This window comes from Schistocerca americana, chromosome 2 (genome assembly GCF_021461395.2).
Source record: "Schistocerca americana isolate TAMUIC-IGC-003095 chromosome 2, iqSchAmer2.1, whole genome shotgun sequence".
Lineage (NCBI taxonomy): Eukaryota > Metazoa > Arthropoda > Insecta > Orthoptera > Acrididae > Schistocerca > Schistocerca americana.
This window is the reverse complement of record NC_060120.1, coordinates 1,065,730,030-1,065,743,770: the sequence shown is the minus strand read 5'-3', so window position 1 is coordinate 1,065,743,770 and position 13,741 is coordinate 1,065,730,030. Positions and strand designations below refer to the sequence as shown.

The following is a 13,741-nucleotide window of genomic DNA, read 5'->3' as shown; positions in this document are numbered from 1 at the left end:
TCAGCTCCAAGTTACTTTTTCCTGTTCACTAAATTGAAATTTTTGCTTGCTTTGAAGAAATTTTCAACAAATGAAAAAGTGACAGCCGCAGTCAACGAGTATTTTCGCAGAGTCTGACAAAACCTCGTTCTATTGATGGGACGAAAAAACTGGACGAAGTGTGAGCCCCTTATAGGAGAGAATGTCGAGAAGTAAGGCGAATTGTTTACCAAGCAAACTTTTTTCCTTCATTTCTTATTGCACTAAGTATACCACCTCGTATTGCCACACAGCTTAAAATATATCGTTGCATTACCCCTGGTTTGACGCTAGTTGTTAGGTTGCAGTTATTTGGTAATCTTGAACTCTGTTTTTTCACTCTTATTTTGTGGTGAGCTATCGTAACTATTTCGGTTGGCACGTTCACCAAATTCTCAGAGCAGAAAAATGATGAACATCTTTAAGTACACTTTTTTCAGGATATGTGGATAATCTACCCAGCTACAAAACTAGAAATGATTTTTCGTGATATACAAATTGAATCTTGATTTGAAAAACCACAAGTAATATCATCTCGAAAATACACTCTTGCAAATTTTCATACAGGGTTATGTACACGTGGCTGATACTTTTCCTGTTAGGCTTAGCTATACACAGCGTTTAGCTTTCATTATTACAAGACTAGCTACTTTGTTTACAATTCAGACAGTAGAATTACAGGTGATGATATCACTGTGTATTGTCGTTTAAGAATAATAAAACGATTTCCGTTGTCCGAATACCTGGTTCACGAAGTATTGGTACGTGTTTATAGCTGCCAAAAGAACAAACATTAGGTCACCTTTTTACAAACTGTGTAGTGTTTACCTATGTTAAGATAACACTTGAAGATTTGCAGTTGGTGTTTTACTTTTAGAGTTTATAGCGTTCGTTTTCACTTAACTATTGACACCACTGTTAATCATTACTGTTAATCTGGTGCTGTTACTGTTGGTGGTAGTGCTGATGTGACGATGGTGATGGTGGTGGTCGTGGTGGTGGCTCGAGCGGCGGCCCTATATATATATATATATATATATATATATATATATATATATGTGTGTGTGTGTGTGTGTGTGTGTGTGTGTGTGTGTGTGTGTACGTGTACGTATGTGTGCGTGTGTGTCTGAATGATTGACAGTCGCTAATGTCCTATGACAGTCGACCTCGTCTGAACTTTAGTTTTATCTGCACTTGATGCGAAATTTAACAACTGCGCAATTTGCAAAACATCTACTACGATTATGTTTTGTTGTTGTTAGGCGTTTTCATTGCTCAATTTCCAATCAACGTCTCATGTTTCGAGAATTTCTAGAAGTTATTGTATTTTTTCGTGTTTATTAACGAACATTAAAGCTGACTCTTATCTCCACAGTCTGCACTGGTGTCCAAAATTAAAGCAACAAACCACTATTCCCCCGTTGTCTGTATAATTCACGATATAATCATAGAAAATGTCAACAGATGTCCATACAATCGTGATCGGCATGAACGATGACATTCCTATAACGCCAACGATGGCGTCAGAGCACCCATGAAACGAGGCAGTATTTGTCGAGCAGTGTGACAACCGCGGTCGTGGTGTACACTGTCACAGACGGTGCCGTGTGGCACAGAGGAGTCGCCTATCAGATTCTCTGCAGTGAAGAGAATGGAAGCGGGACAGTCACATTAACCAGTTGTCGGAATGTGTGTGAAAATGCGTTAAGCTGAAAAAAAAAACGAAGAGAAAATGGTGCAGTTGTTTACGTTCTGAATTTTTTATATTGTTTCTACTTTACTGCCATCTGTTTATATCGTTTTGTTGCAAAATTAACGCAACCTTGCATGATTTCTGTTTGTTGCTTGGATTTTGGACACCAGAGTACATAAGACGTTTGATTCTCAGAAAAAAATATTTGCATTATACACGGTTTTCTCGAATGAAGGAGTCGTTACAACGGATCTACTTTCGCTTCTCCTTAAAAGACAGCGTCTGTGAAAGTAATGTAGCATTCTGATACCATGTAGAATTCTCATGCATCTAAGGAAACAGGAAAATTAGAATTGCGCGAGACGGTATGGTGGATAAAAAAGGTGCAGGTGTGGATTTTAGACCCCCGTCCAGCGATCCCCATGAAAATTTCCTGTGGTGTCTTTGTTCATTTTAAGACCTAAGCCAGAATAATTCTTTCAAAGCCATCATTGATTTCTTAACGTGATCATTTTAAACAGGACTAGTGTTTGTCCCTAGTAACCCCGATGTCGACGGGACATCAAAACTTCTTCGCTTAGACCTGACGAAGTGCGGTGTGCTTTTTTTGTGTTCACTTGAACTATAGAAAAGAAGGCATACAATTATTGTAACCTACAGATCTTCATAACCTACTCTCTGTAGAGCACCAAACGTTTTCATATACTTGTGTGATAATCCATCATGTGCCAAAACCATTGCCGAGTAGTGCTAAATACTATGACTTGCTCACTGTTGCGACCAACAACATGGTGAAGTGTTGAAACTAACATTCGTAACACCCATCAACCAAAAACTCCACAGAGGAGCTCAATGTACAGCACATCTGGTGTATCAGTTCCTGCACCTGTCGAATCTATCAAACACACTCCTCACACCTAACCCTCTGTTTCTCTCCCATGGTTGGTAGGGAGAAATCTGCAACTTCTTCAGTATCACACTGAAGTTTATGTATTTTAAGGATAGAAAACAATGAGAAATACAGACGTGTTCATAAGGGTGCTGTCACTTCAGTGCCAATACTACCCCTTCTAATTGCGTGTGATTATGTGTATGGCAGTAAATGATGTGATGGCAGTGGCATGATCACGCTTAATAAGTGAACTAAATCAGCCTTACCACTGACAATCTCCAACTGGGAGTACCGTCTGGCTTAGTCCCCAAGTCTCCACTCTAACTTGATCAAGATCGGTGTTTGGAGTCTAATTCTAGCAAGAGTAGATCATCCGCGTACTGATAATACTTTTATTATAAAAACAACTCTCGAAGAAACAATGCGAAATGACCATTCATTGGCCTAGGACGTTAGCTGCTACTCATTAATCTTAATTTGAGATTTTATTCGACTGAAACACTTAAGTGGTTGACACTGTTTAACATCTAAGTTAAGAAAGCCTCTACCCTTACTAGCATTGGCAGTAAAAGGCACTGAGATCAAAGAAATGGAACGCACGTATTCTGAAAGAGTGCCTATCTGCCGAGCCGTGGTGCGTATATCGCCGAATTCAATTCTGTGAAGAACAATTCTGGAGCGATAATCTGTAAACTGCTGCCAGTGGTCGTAGAGACAAAGTGCTTTGCGTAGCTGAAAATTCTGACTACACAGAGGACGTCAAATGGCGTCTGCAACCTCCTGGGGTCGAGGCCACTTCCGTGTAATGACGAATTAAGAATTCTACTTACTTATAAAACAGGATCAGAGACTTTTTTTAAGTGTGAGCTCGTAAAGAAGCACTTCATAATGCCTCCATCTCCACGAAGAAGCGCAGGTTCGTATCTCTGTTCATAGAGAGACGAATGATGCAGTTCCTAGTGACAACATCAGCACATACGAATCTGATGCTGAGACAGTTCTCTGACACCCCGCCAGCCATGTCTCAAAACGCTATCCACCTAAGTTTATCACTCACTGACACTCACCAGAGAGCTCTCAAAATCGCTATCTAGCCAATTATGTCCTACCGACACCACCAAGAGAGCCCCCCCGCCGTGAAGCGCCGAGTTTAGAACAAACCTCGCGTCATTAGTATGAATTCTCCTTACAGCCAATCACAGCCCCCGTTACAATTGGAGTGTCTTCCTCTCTACACGTCATGAGGCTATCAGTCAACCTCTTTCAGCTCATGATCAGGTCAATAGAAGCTTCTAGAACAAATTATGACCCCTCCTCCATCTGCAATTGAACTAACCGAATACGTTTCTGTGTCTTTTGGCAGAAATGCGGGATGGCACTTCGCATAAGAACTTCTCTCGGCCGTTAGCACGCATTTGCGGCAGGCATCCCACGTACATTCCTTATGCTGAAAAACGCTGTTCGTGGCACTTGTAAGATTCTATGTCTACAATCTCATGGTTTCAGCGTCATCTCGTCTAAGCCTCCGTAGCGACCACAGGTCAATCAAGAGAAGTCCTTTCCACCGGCCTCACGACGAGGCGACTGTCTTGGCTGTAAAAGTACCAGAATTCTCCTTTCAGATCCATGAAACTGGCTTCCCAGCAGCCCTTGTTCCATGTCGATCACAGGGACCGTGAAGTCCCACTGTGGCCTTCCTGTCAGAAAATTACACTCTCAGTTTGCATCTCCACAGAAATGTTAGTATAAGGCTACCCAGCACCAACCAAGGAACGATTAATAATTCGATAGCTCCCGCCCCCCTAAAAAATGCGATCCCCTATTAAGTAAATGAAATACGAATTGTCAAAATTATTCATGTTTGGTGGTTACATCCTGCCAAGTTTCACAGTATATAATCTTTATCCACATAGTACAGGCAATACAAGTTTGTTTCTTTTTCTTGTTTTCAGTATAGCTGGTCACATCATGCCATTCGATCCATTGTACTCGATGTACTAGGCCAGCAAGCATGCTGTCAAGGCTCTGCTTGAAGGACTGAGGAAGGATCTGGTTGCCAGGAAGAGCAACATACGGTGCGGGGTGAGTTTCAAATGCCTTATATTGTTACATTTCAAGGTCTCCGAACAGGACTGGTGTTTCTTAATTTTATGGTTACGTAAATATACTTTTCAGTCATACAGAATTTCCTAACCTGGTAAATAGACAGTAGAAACAAGTGCACATAAATTGCAGGAAAGTAAATGGACTAAACAGAAACTTAAAAAGCTCATTATAAGCATCCTGGCTTCGTTATAGACATAGGAAGTTAATTAAATAAACCATTGCTAACACAATCTCACAGACGAATCTGCCACTATGGATCAGACTGTGTGCCAATCTGAAACTTGCTGTCTGTCTGATCCAATGCTCCGAGTTTTTGACTCCAACCTGAAGCCTTGACTTCGGTAGCAAGACTCCTACTGACTGACTTACCCACACAGAACCCGTCTCCTTACTCCCGCAGTCCCACTGCCTTCCTCCACCCCCTCCTGCTCTCCAACCTTCACAGAAGCTCTCCATAGGCACCCTGGTCCACTGGCCTTCCCGAAAGAATGAATAAGGGAAGAAATGCAATGAAGTAACCCCCTGTTGTCGCATTCATCTAGTAAATACGGCTATCAAATATTAAAGTCATGTAACAGTAATTGTTTATTCCGTGCATGGATTCCACAAATAATCGGAATTATCAGGACTAGTACGAAGAAGACACTTCTCAGCAATTAGACTTGCAGCAAGGAGTTGACCATTTTATCTGCCATGCTGAAATCAGCGGTGGATGAAGGCGAAGGTGGGCCCACATGACTTGTCAGTTTGCAGTTGAGGTTGCGTGGTGCCGCGTGGCTGTTGACAGACAGCCGGTGGCTTTTATCTTCGCATTTCTCTGTAGCCGGCCGCGGCTTTACAAGCGACACTGATAACAGTTCAATACGCGTCATGGGCGATGTTTTCTCAGTAATCGTTCTGCAGGAGAAACGGTCACTCAACATTTGGCACAGAGCTGCTGTCCCATGCAAATCGATTGCATGTGATGAATTTTATCTGCAGTAATTTACCTGCAAGGGTGACATCCAAGCTATATTTTTGCAGTTGTAGGTCACGTAACAAGAACACAATCGCGAAAGTGGACTGAAAGAAGAACCGTTCGACAATGAACGGAAGCTGTGGATGTCACAAAATGACAGTAGATCTTTGGATGAATGCACGGCTCAATCAGTCTGGAAACTGATTACGAGACAGGTTGAAATGTCGCATGAATGCCAAGTCAGAGTGCCCACTCCGAAACACTGTCACCTCTTCACATAGAGTGCGCTCAAATCAACCAATTCCATCCCCTCGAAGGACCGTGCTCAAGAGTTTTCTTCTTCTTCCCCCCTAATCCTGTTATTGATGGCGCTGAATTTCCCATAGTGTCACCATGTTAATGGTGGGCTCAGTTTCCACTGTAGCAAAATAAAGGGCAGAAATTAGGTAGCTCCACCCTATCATTCGACGTTACAGGCTGCCAACCACTTCGATCCCACTCCAGAGAATCACTCCACGGCGACCAGTATTGAGATAAGATGTTCCCACGGCAGTCTCACACAACTCGATGCACCAGTCACTGTCTGCATCAAGTTCCCTACATACTCACACGCCAGCTTTTCGTGAATGGGTTCTGGTTTCTGTTCTGTGCATTGCAGAGTCGCCAAGATGGCACCAGCTCAACAGAAGGTCCGTTAGTTTCTACTGGGAAGGCCTTTGAGGTTCCCACTCAGGTATATCAGGTACTTGGAAATTCGGTGTCGTCCATTAACTGTCTCAGCCTTTTAATGGGACTCTCATTTCAGAGTGAAGTGAAACACAGTCACCAATTTTCAGAGGCTGCCCGGATAGTCCTAATAATAAAGTGTGGCTTAACAGGAACCCTATTGCTCAGAGCGTTGCATACTTTTTAGTACACACAAGAGGTCGTCACTTCATCGCTATTCAAATGTACTTCTCTGTAATCACATCCGTAATATCTTACATGGAATAAAAGGAACCACATTGTTGTCAATATTTTATCAACTTATCTTCATAGCTGTATGCTTCGTCGGATGATAATCATTGAACACTTTTAGCAAATGAAGCCTGGTATGTTGCGTTCTTTCTATTCCAAATCACGTTGTGTCTAATTATAAACAGCATAGATTCGCGTATTTTACATCCCACTTCGCTGTGTTCCAAGGCCCTTTTCCCTTTCTGCTCCCATCTATTCTCTACAGTTGGTGTTTTAAATGCTTTTGTTTCGTAATTGGCAAACTGCTCTGTATGTGTGTGTGTGTGTGAGTGAATCTCTCGCTAACTATCTGAAAGAAAGGTTCTAAAATTCTGGTTACCATCTCTGATATAGAATCATCTATTGCTTCCCTACTTCTGAACGCATATAGATCCTTGCAAATTACTTTTCTTATGTATGAGATTCTGATTAATCTACAACACACCTGACCGTCTGTAAATTAGAATGTATGTGAAAAATGATTCACAGGAATACTCAGGGTGGCTTTATCGTGAATAATCTGTCTTACACAATGGTTAACCGTTACGTAATGTAAATGTGCCCCTATCAGAAAAATGCAGCTTCTGAATTTATGTGATACACTGTAAATCAAAACTCATCTTAATTTCTCTCAAAATGTTCGTTTAGGCCCTACAGTTGTTCCTTATTTCGCAACGGGTTACTCGGCTTTGCTCTGACTGGACTGCAAAAATTATGAGCTGAAATAAATCAGTGCGCAGCAGTTTGCCTGTTCATATCACTTGTCAGACTGATTTTTGCTAATTAAACTTTTTTCCTTTTCTTTAAATACAGAATTCGCTGTTCATGCAACAGTGAAAGGCATGTCGGTGCTGATCTATCTATCACGTAATACTGAGGCTTCACAATTAGTAACCATTAACCAAAGGGTTCGTCAGCTGGTCTCGTACTCCTCCATAATAATCCTTAGATGTTAAGCAATTTGGAGGAATCCGTAATGTAAATTTGTAATTGTTTTCTGCCTAGTGTTAGTAGGTGAACCAACTGCGGCGTCATAACGTTGAGATGATAGAAACAGTAAATTTCTTTAAGATTTTTCACGGAGAGTATAAGAAACAATTGGAATATTTCCAGTACTAGTATCACTGAAAGCAAATTCACTAGAATGTAATTCTCGTCATGAGATATCTTTCAGTTCTTGAGGTATATGCTTCTTATTAGCTTGTAATGTTCCCAAGAGAGTTTGCTTGTGATTCCTCCATAGATCTTCGGCCAAATCAATTGAATTGAAATACCTGTCTGTGGTGACATGTCACCCTTATTTATGTAGAGGAACCACCAGGCGTTTGACCACAGCTGCAGCGGAATTTTGTTGTTTTGCACCATCATTTCTTTTCCCAGCATAAGGCTCCATGCTGAGAACATTTCTGGTTTTAGCGTCTGTGAGCATGCGTATAAGTATACCGTATTTACCAGGTTTTCCCTTCATGAAGATCTTGAACGGACGCTTGCCGTGGAACAATGAAAAAATTTCATCAATAACAATGTGCATCCCAACAAAATAATATTTTCGCAGTCAATTTATTTTATGAACAATTACTCGTATTGCAGCAAAGTTATCAGGTTTCCTGCGATCGCTTCTCGACTCTCTACTATCAGATCTTATTATTTTAGTAAGCTGCTGGAAAGTGATTCGGCTCATGGCAACAGTATAAACAAACCTTTCTGAAGTGTAGGACCATTAATCCGTAACAGATGACTTACTGTCATTCTCCTTCCCCATAATAAAAAGAAGTCCTATATACGTCATGAGTTCAATACTGTCTGTCTTGGGTATTTTCTGCCTCAGTGCCTCTTCATTGGTACGCTTTATTATGATGTTGACAATTTCTGGAGATAAAAACTTTTCGAATGATTCTCTTGTTGTTCCTACTTTACCTTCGCCTTTATGCCTTCTCATTCTGACTATGTTTTGTGCCACTGGTCTTCTAATGTGAGGAGGTTTGGTGCTATAAATTTTTCCAGTGCTTGTAATGTACTTGTCACTAACTCGCAAGCTGCCTCGTCATCAGTTTCAGGTGCCGTCTTAGGTTCTCTCTCACTGTCCATATCCTCGCGCACAACACCTACTTCTTCAGGTTCACTAACTAGTCGTCAGTTTCATCAAATTCAATTTGAGAATCTGTAGATTCTTCCATGATCTATGGTATTCCTCTGTCACTAAGTGACTGTCGCTACATTTTCAATCACAGTTGTATCTAACACTGAACTAAGTGCCCTTGAACAGGAGCTCGCCGAAGTGGCCGTGCGGTTAAAGGCGCTGCAGTCTGGAACCGCAAGACCGCTACGGTCGCAGGTTCGAATCCTGCCTCGGGCATGGATGTTTGTGATGTCCTTAGGTTAGTTAGGTTTAACTAGTTCTAAGTTCTAGGGGACTAATGACCTCAGCAGTTGAGTCCCATAGTGCTCAGAGCCATTTGAACCCTTGAACAGGAAACAATAAAGACCCAAACGGAAATGAATCATTGTTGAGACCACTGTTGTTATCAACCCATAGAAATATAATTTCCGTGCGTTCTAAGGTCACGCCATGCTATTATTTGTGGAGTAAGGCGACTGTCGTGGGAATTCGCATTACTATCAAGAGCGGAAGACTTTATGAACATCTCACTTAAACTTAAATTTTCCGATTAAACTTAAACGAGAAATGTGGAAGAATCATAGAATCTGGGGGAGACTTCATTAAAGACAATAAATATATTTTTACAAAATTTTGAGAAATAAAACACCTGACTAGATATCAATATTTCCAAAAGGAAGGCATAAAGTAACGTATCCCCCCAACCCTTTGGTATTGAGAGCGTTAATATCGGTCAAATACAGTCTACAAAGCTTTTACAGGGCCTTCTGACTGCAAGCTGCAGTTATTTACGTGCTGTGCTATTTGTAATAATAGTAATAATTGCCACTGGAAAGCTTCGTTTATATTTTTTATAGTGAACAACACGACGCATCATCGATGTCCCTCCTAAATTGGTGCTTCAGACTATTTAAACACTTTGAAACACATACTTTGAGGGTATGTTGTGAATAATTAGATCCAGTGTCTATTTGAATGCCAACGTAGCACATATTTTTCTGCAGCTATAGGCCTGGAAAGGGTAGTTTTACGACATCGAATTTTCAGGCCTAATTTCTAAAATGACGACTGTTGATCTTTGCCTTGGCGTGCATACTTCAGACTTTGGTCACTAATTTAACGACTGTATATATGTGGAAATTAACTCACACTTTCTTTTGCACTGCAGTGTTGCAATGTTACAACATCAGACAGCGTTTTAACCTCTAATAGAAATGTAAATTTTTGAATTTTTCGTGCTGCTGCTGTTTTTTAATTGATACTGGAGCCATCTATTGTCGTGGTACAAAGATCTAACTATGGACTCGACTTTACAGTGCAGTATTCTGCTGGTGATTGGAGGAATTGGGATTTGCAATTGTTTCCCGTTTTCTGGGTTTGTGGAGTCGCATTTAAGCTACAGATCACTTTCAACAAATACGAATTTTTAATTTTTTATTTACATTTTCGAAGCAAATGCTGATTTTTAATTATTTACAGAGAAATATCGATTTTTCATGCATCCATCTGCTAAGTAACAGGAGCAAGTACAAGGGCAGTTCAATAAGTAATGCAACACATTATTTTTCTCGGCCAATTTTGGTTGAAAAAACCGGAAATTTCTTGTGGAATATTTTCAAACATTCCCGCTTCGTCTCGTATAGTTTCATTGACTTCCGACAGGTGGCAGCGCTGTACGGAGCTGTTAAAATGGCGTCTGTAACGGATGTGCGTTGCAAACAACGGGCAGTGATCGAGTTTCTTTTGGCGGAAAACCAGGGCATCTCAGATATTCATAGGCGCTTCCAGAATGTCTACGGTGATCTGGCAGTGGAAAAAGCACGGTGAGTTGTTGGGCAAAGCGTGTGTCATCATCGCCGCTAGGTGAAGCAAGACTTTCTGATCTCCCGCGTGCGGGCTGGCCGTGCACAGCTGTGACTCCTGCAATGGCGGAGCGTGCGAACACACTCATTCGAGATGATCGACGGATCACCATCACACAACTCAGTGCTCAACTTGACATCTCTGTTGGTAGTGCTGTCACAATTGTTCACCAGTTGGGATATTCAAAGGTTTGTTCCCGCTGGGTCCCTCGTTGTCTAACCGAACACCATAAAGAGCAAAGGAGAACCATCTGTGCGGAATTGCTTGCTCGTCATGTGGCTGAGGGTGACAATTTCATGTCAAAGATTGTTACAGGCAATGAAACATGGGTTCATCACTTCGAACCTGAAACAAAACGGCAATCAAAGGAGTGGCGCCCCACCCACTCCCCTACCAAGGAAAAGTTTAAAGCCATACCCTCAGCCGGTAAAATCATGGTTACAGTCTTGTGGGACGCTGAAGGGGTTATTCTGTTCGATGTCCTTCCCCATGGTCAAACGATCAACTCTGAAGTGTATTGTGCTACTCTTCAGAAATTGAAGAAGCGACTTCAGCGTGTTCGTACGCACAAAAATCTGAACGAACTTCTCCTTCTTCATGACAACGCAAGACCTCACACAAGTCTTCGCACCCGAGAGGAGCTCACAAAACTTCAGTGGACTGTTCTTCCTCATGCACCCTACAGCCCTGATCTCGCACCGTCGGATTTCCGTATGTTTGGTCCAATGAAGGACGCAATCCGTGGGAGGCACTACGTGGATGATGAAGAAGTTATTGATGCAGTACGACGTTGGCTCCGACATCGACCAGTGGAATGGTACCGTGCAGGCATACAGGCCCTCATTTCAAGGTGGCGTAAGGCCGTAGCATTGAATGGAGATTACGTTGAAAAATAGTGTTGTGTAGCTAAAAGATTGGGGTATAACCTGGTGTATTACAATGCTGAATAAAACAACCCCTGTTTCAGAAAAAAAATGTGTTGCATTACTTATTGAACTGCCCTCGTAAGATGTGAAAATGGACTTACTCTTATTTATGTTTTCAGACCTTGTGGGATAGTATTTAAGGTAAAAATCTCATTTTCAGTGAATAAGAATTCCTAATTTCTTACTTATATTTTAGATCAAATGTCGGTTTTTATTTGTGAATTAAGAAGTATGCAATTTACTCGTTCCAGTATACCACAGCGAATGATACTTAGCTACCAACGTGAGGACAGGCATAGGCAGTCCTTAAACGAGTTTTTGGAAGTTAGTAATGCATGTGAACAGCAGTCGAATCTCGCTCCCACGAATGCAGGGGGTGCTCAACGTGTGTGTGTGTGTGTGTGTGTGTGTGTGTGTGTGTGTGTGTGTGTGTGCGGGGGTGGGGGGTGCTTGATGTAAAATTTCCACAGTGGCAGTAGGTGTGCACAGGCCCCCTCCTCCTTGACCTTGGTACAAACAGCATGACACAATTCCTCGAATGACTGGAGATAAGGAAATACTGATGTTGACATCAGCAAAATATGAGAAGCTCAACTGCGTGATATTTCCCATAATGACCTCTAGGTTGGGCTCAAGGTTGTCTCTTTCTCTCCTTGCCCTACTACTTCCAGAATGGACCAACTTTGTGTTATAAGATATATGCACTTAAATTTTACTAACTCAAATGGAAATGAGAATGAAATGAGGAAAGCAGTGGTGTAAGTGGCTATGATACTGAGAATTTTTAAAAGTAAATAATAAAATTATTTAGAGAAGATGAAAATACAGCTGGATAAATGCAGTAGTCAATAATACAATTACGCTGTATCTATGAATGACAAATGCACAGGTTTACAATCAGGAAGTAAAGCATTTTACCTAGATACTGAGTTTACATGTTGTTCATTGCGCAACAAAATTTGCTACGAAATGATTCCGTCATGAATATGTAGGAACTGCAACAGTTTTACGACAAAGGGCCATGAATGTATGTGTTCTTCAGTGATTACATGTTTCGGAGATGACGTATAAAAGAAACTGATGAACTAACAGACGTGTTAGGCTCTGAGGAAACTGTGCCCAACTAGATGGACTTCCAAATTTGATTCATTCCTGCTAAACAGAATTTCATACACATTTTGCAATGCCTATCCAGTACAATTTCGGGGAGCAACGAAAGAAGGGATAGAAGTAACTTTTAATTTGTTATGGATGGAGACATTTGAGTTTGTCCTGCCTCTTGTATTCCACATTAGGATTTTGGAAAATACTGACTTAGTTTCTAAACTACCGCATTCTTCTACTACTGATCTTTCTGAGCGCGGGTTGCTATTCTAGATTTGTTCCCCCAGACACATTCAACAACCCCCGCCCACCAAAGTTGGTTGCAGTATTCCTGGGATACTGTGTGTGTGTGTGTGTGTGTGTGTGTGTGTGTGTGTGTACCCACGAACATAAAGCTTTGGCCCTATACTTCCGTTTCACTCTCTTGCCAGATCAGCTACCTAAAGACACACATAGAAATAATTTTACCCGTGTTTCAGAAAGAGTGCCTAAAAGTAGTGCAACGAGTCTTTATGTTATTTTACTTACGTAACATAACTTACTAACAGCTATGGATTTCTCAAGACATTTGGCCGAGTAATGCATGTATAAGTTCTTTCATTAGCTAAGAACACACTCCATTCTGTGGATGCACTAAACACTTACTCGAAAGCATCTGTCTCACAATACTTATATACGATTGGAAAATAGTAGCTCTTTAATCAGACTGAGTAAGATCAGGCTTGAGCTTTAGTGTACATAAGCCAAACATACGCATCTATTTGGATTGTCGAAGATGAATTCACACAATATACTAATCAAACTGAACCACTGAATTCTCGAGACAGACGCCATGAAAAAATAAAGACGTATACTAAAATCAACTTCATACTTTCGATGGCGTCTAAAATACGACGTTTAGGCAACACTAATTAAATTATGTAATTAAAATTATTCTCTGTCTATGAGTTTAACACTTTGTGAAAAGTGAATCTGACCTAACAACTCTTCTTTATGTTTTCTAGACTGAACAAGTCATGTAATTTATTGGTAAAACCTGTTGTAAAACCTTTATTTCACAATGTAT

The 13,741-nt window shown here is 41.1% G+C and overlaps 1 pseudogene; it reads left to right on the top strand.

Annotated features, from left to right (window-relative positions):
- The window catches only part of LOC124594677, a 72,871-nt pseudogene that overhangs the window by 41,497 nt on the left and 17,633 nt on the right, over window positions 1-13,741 (top strand).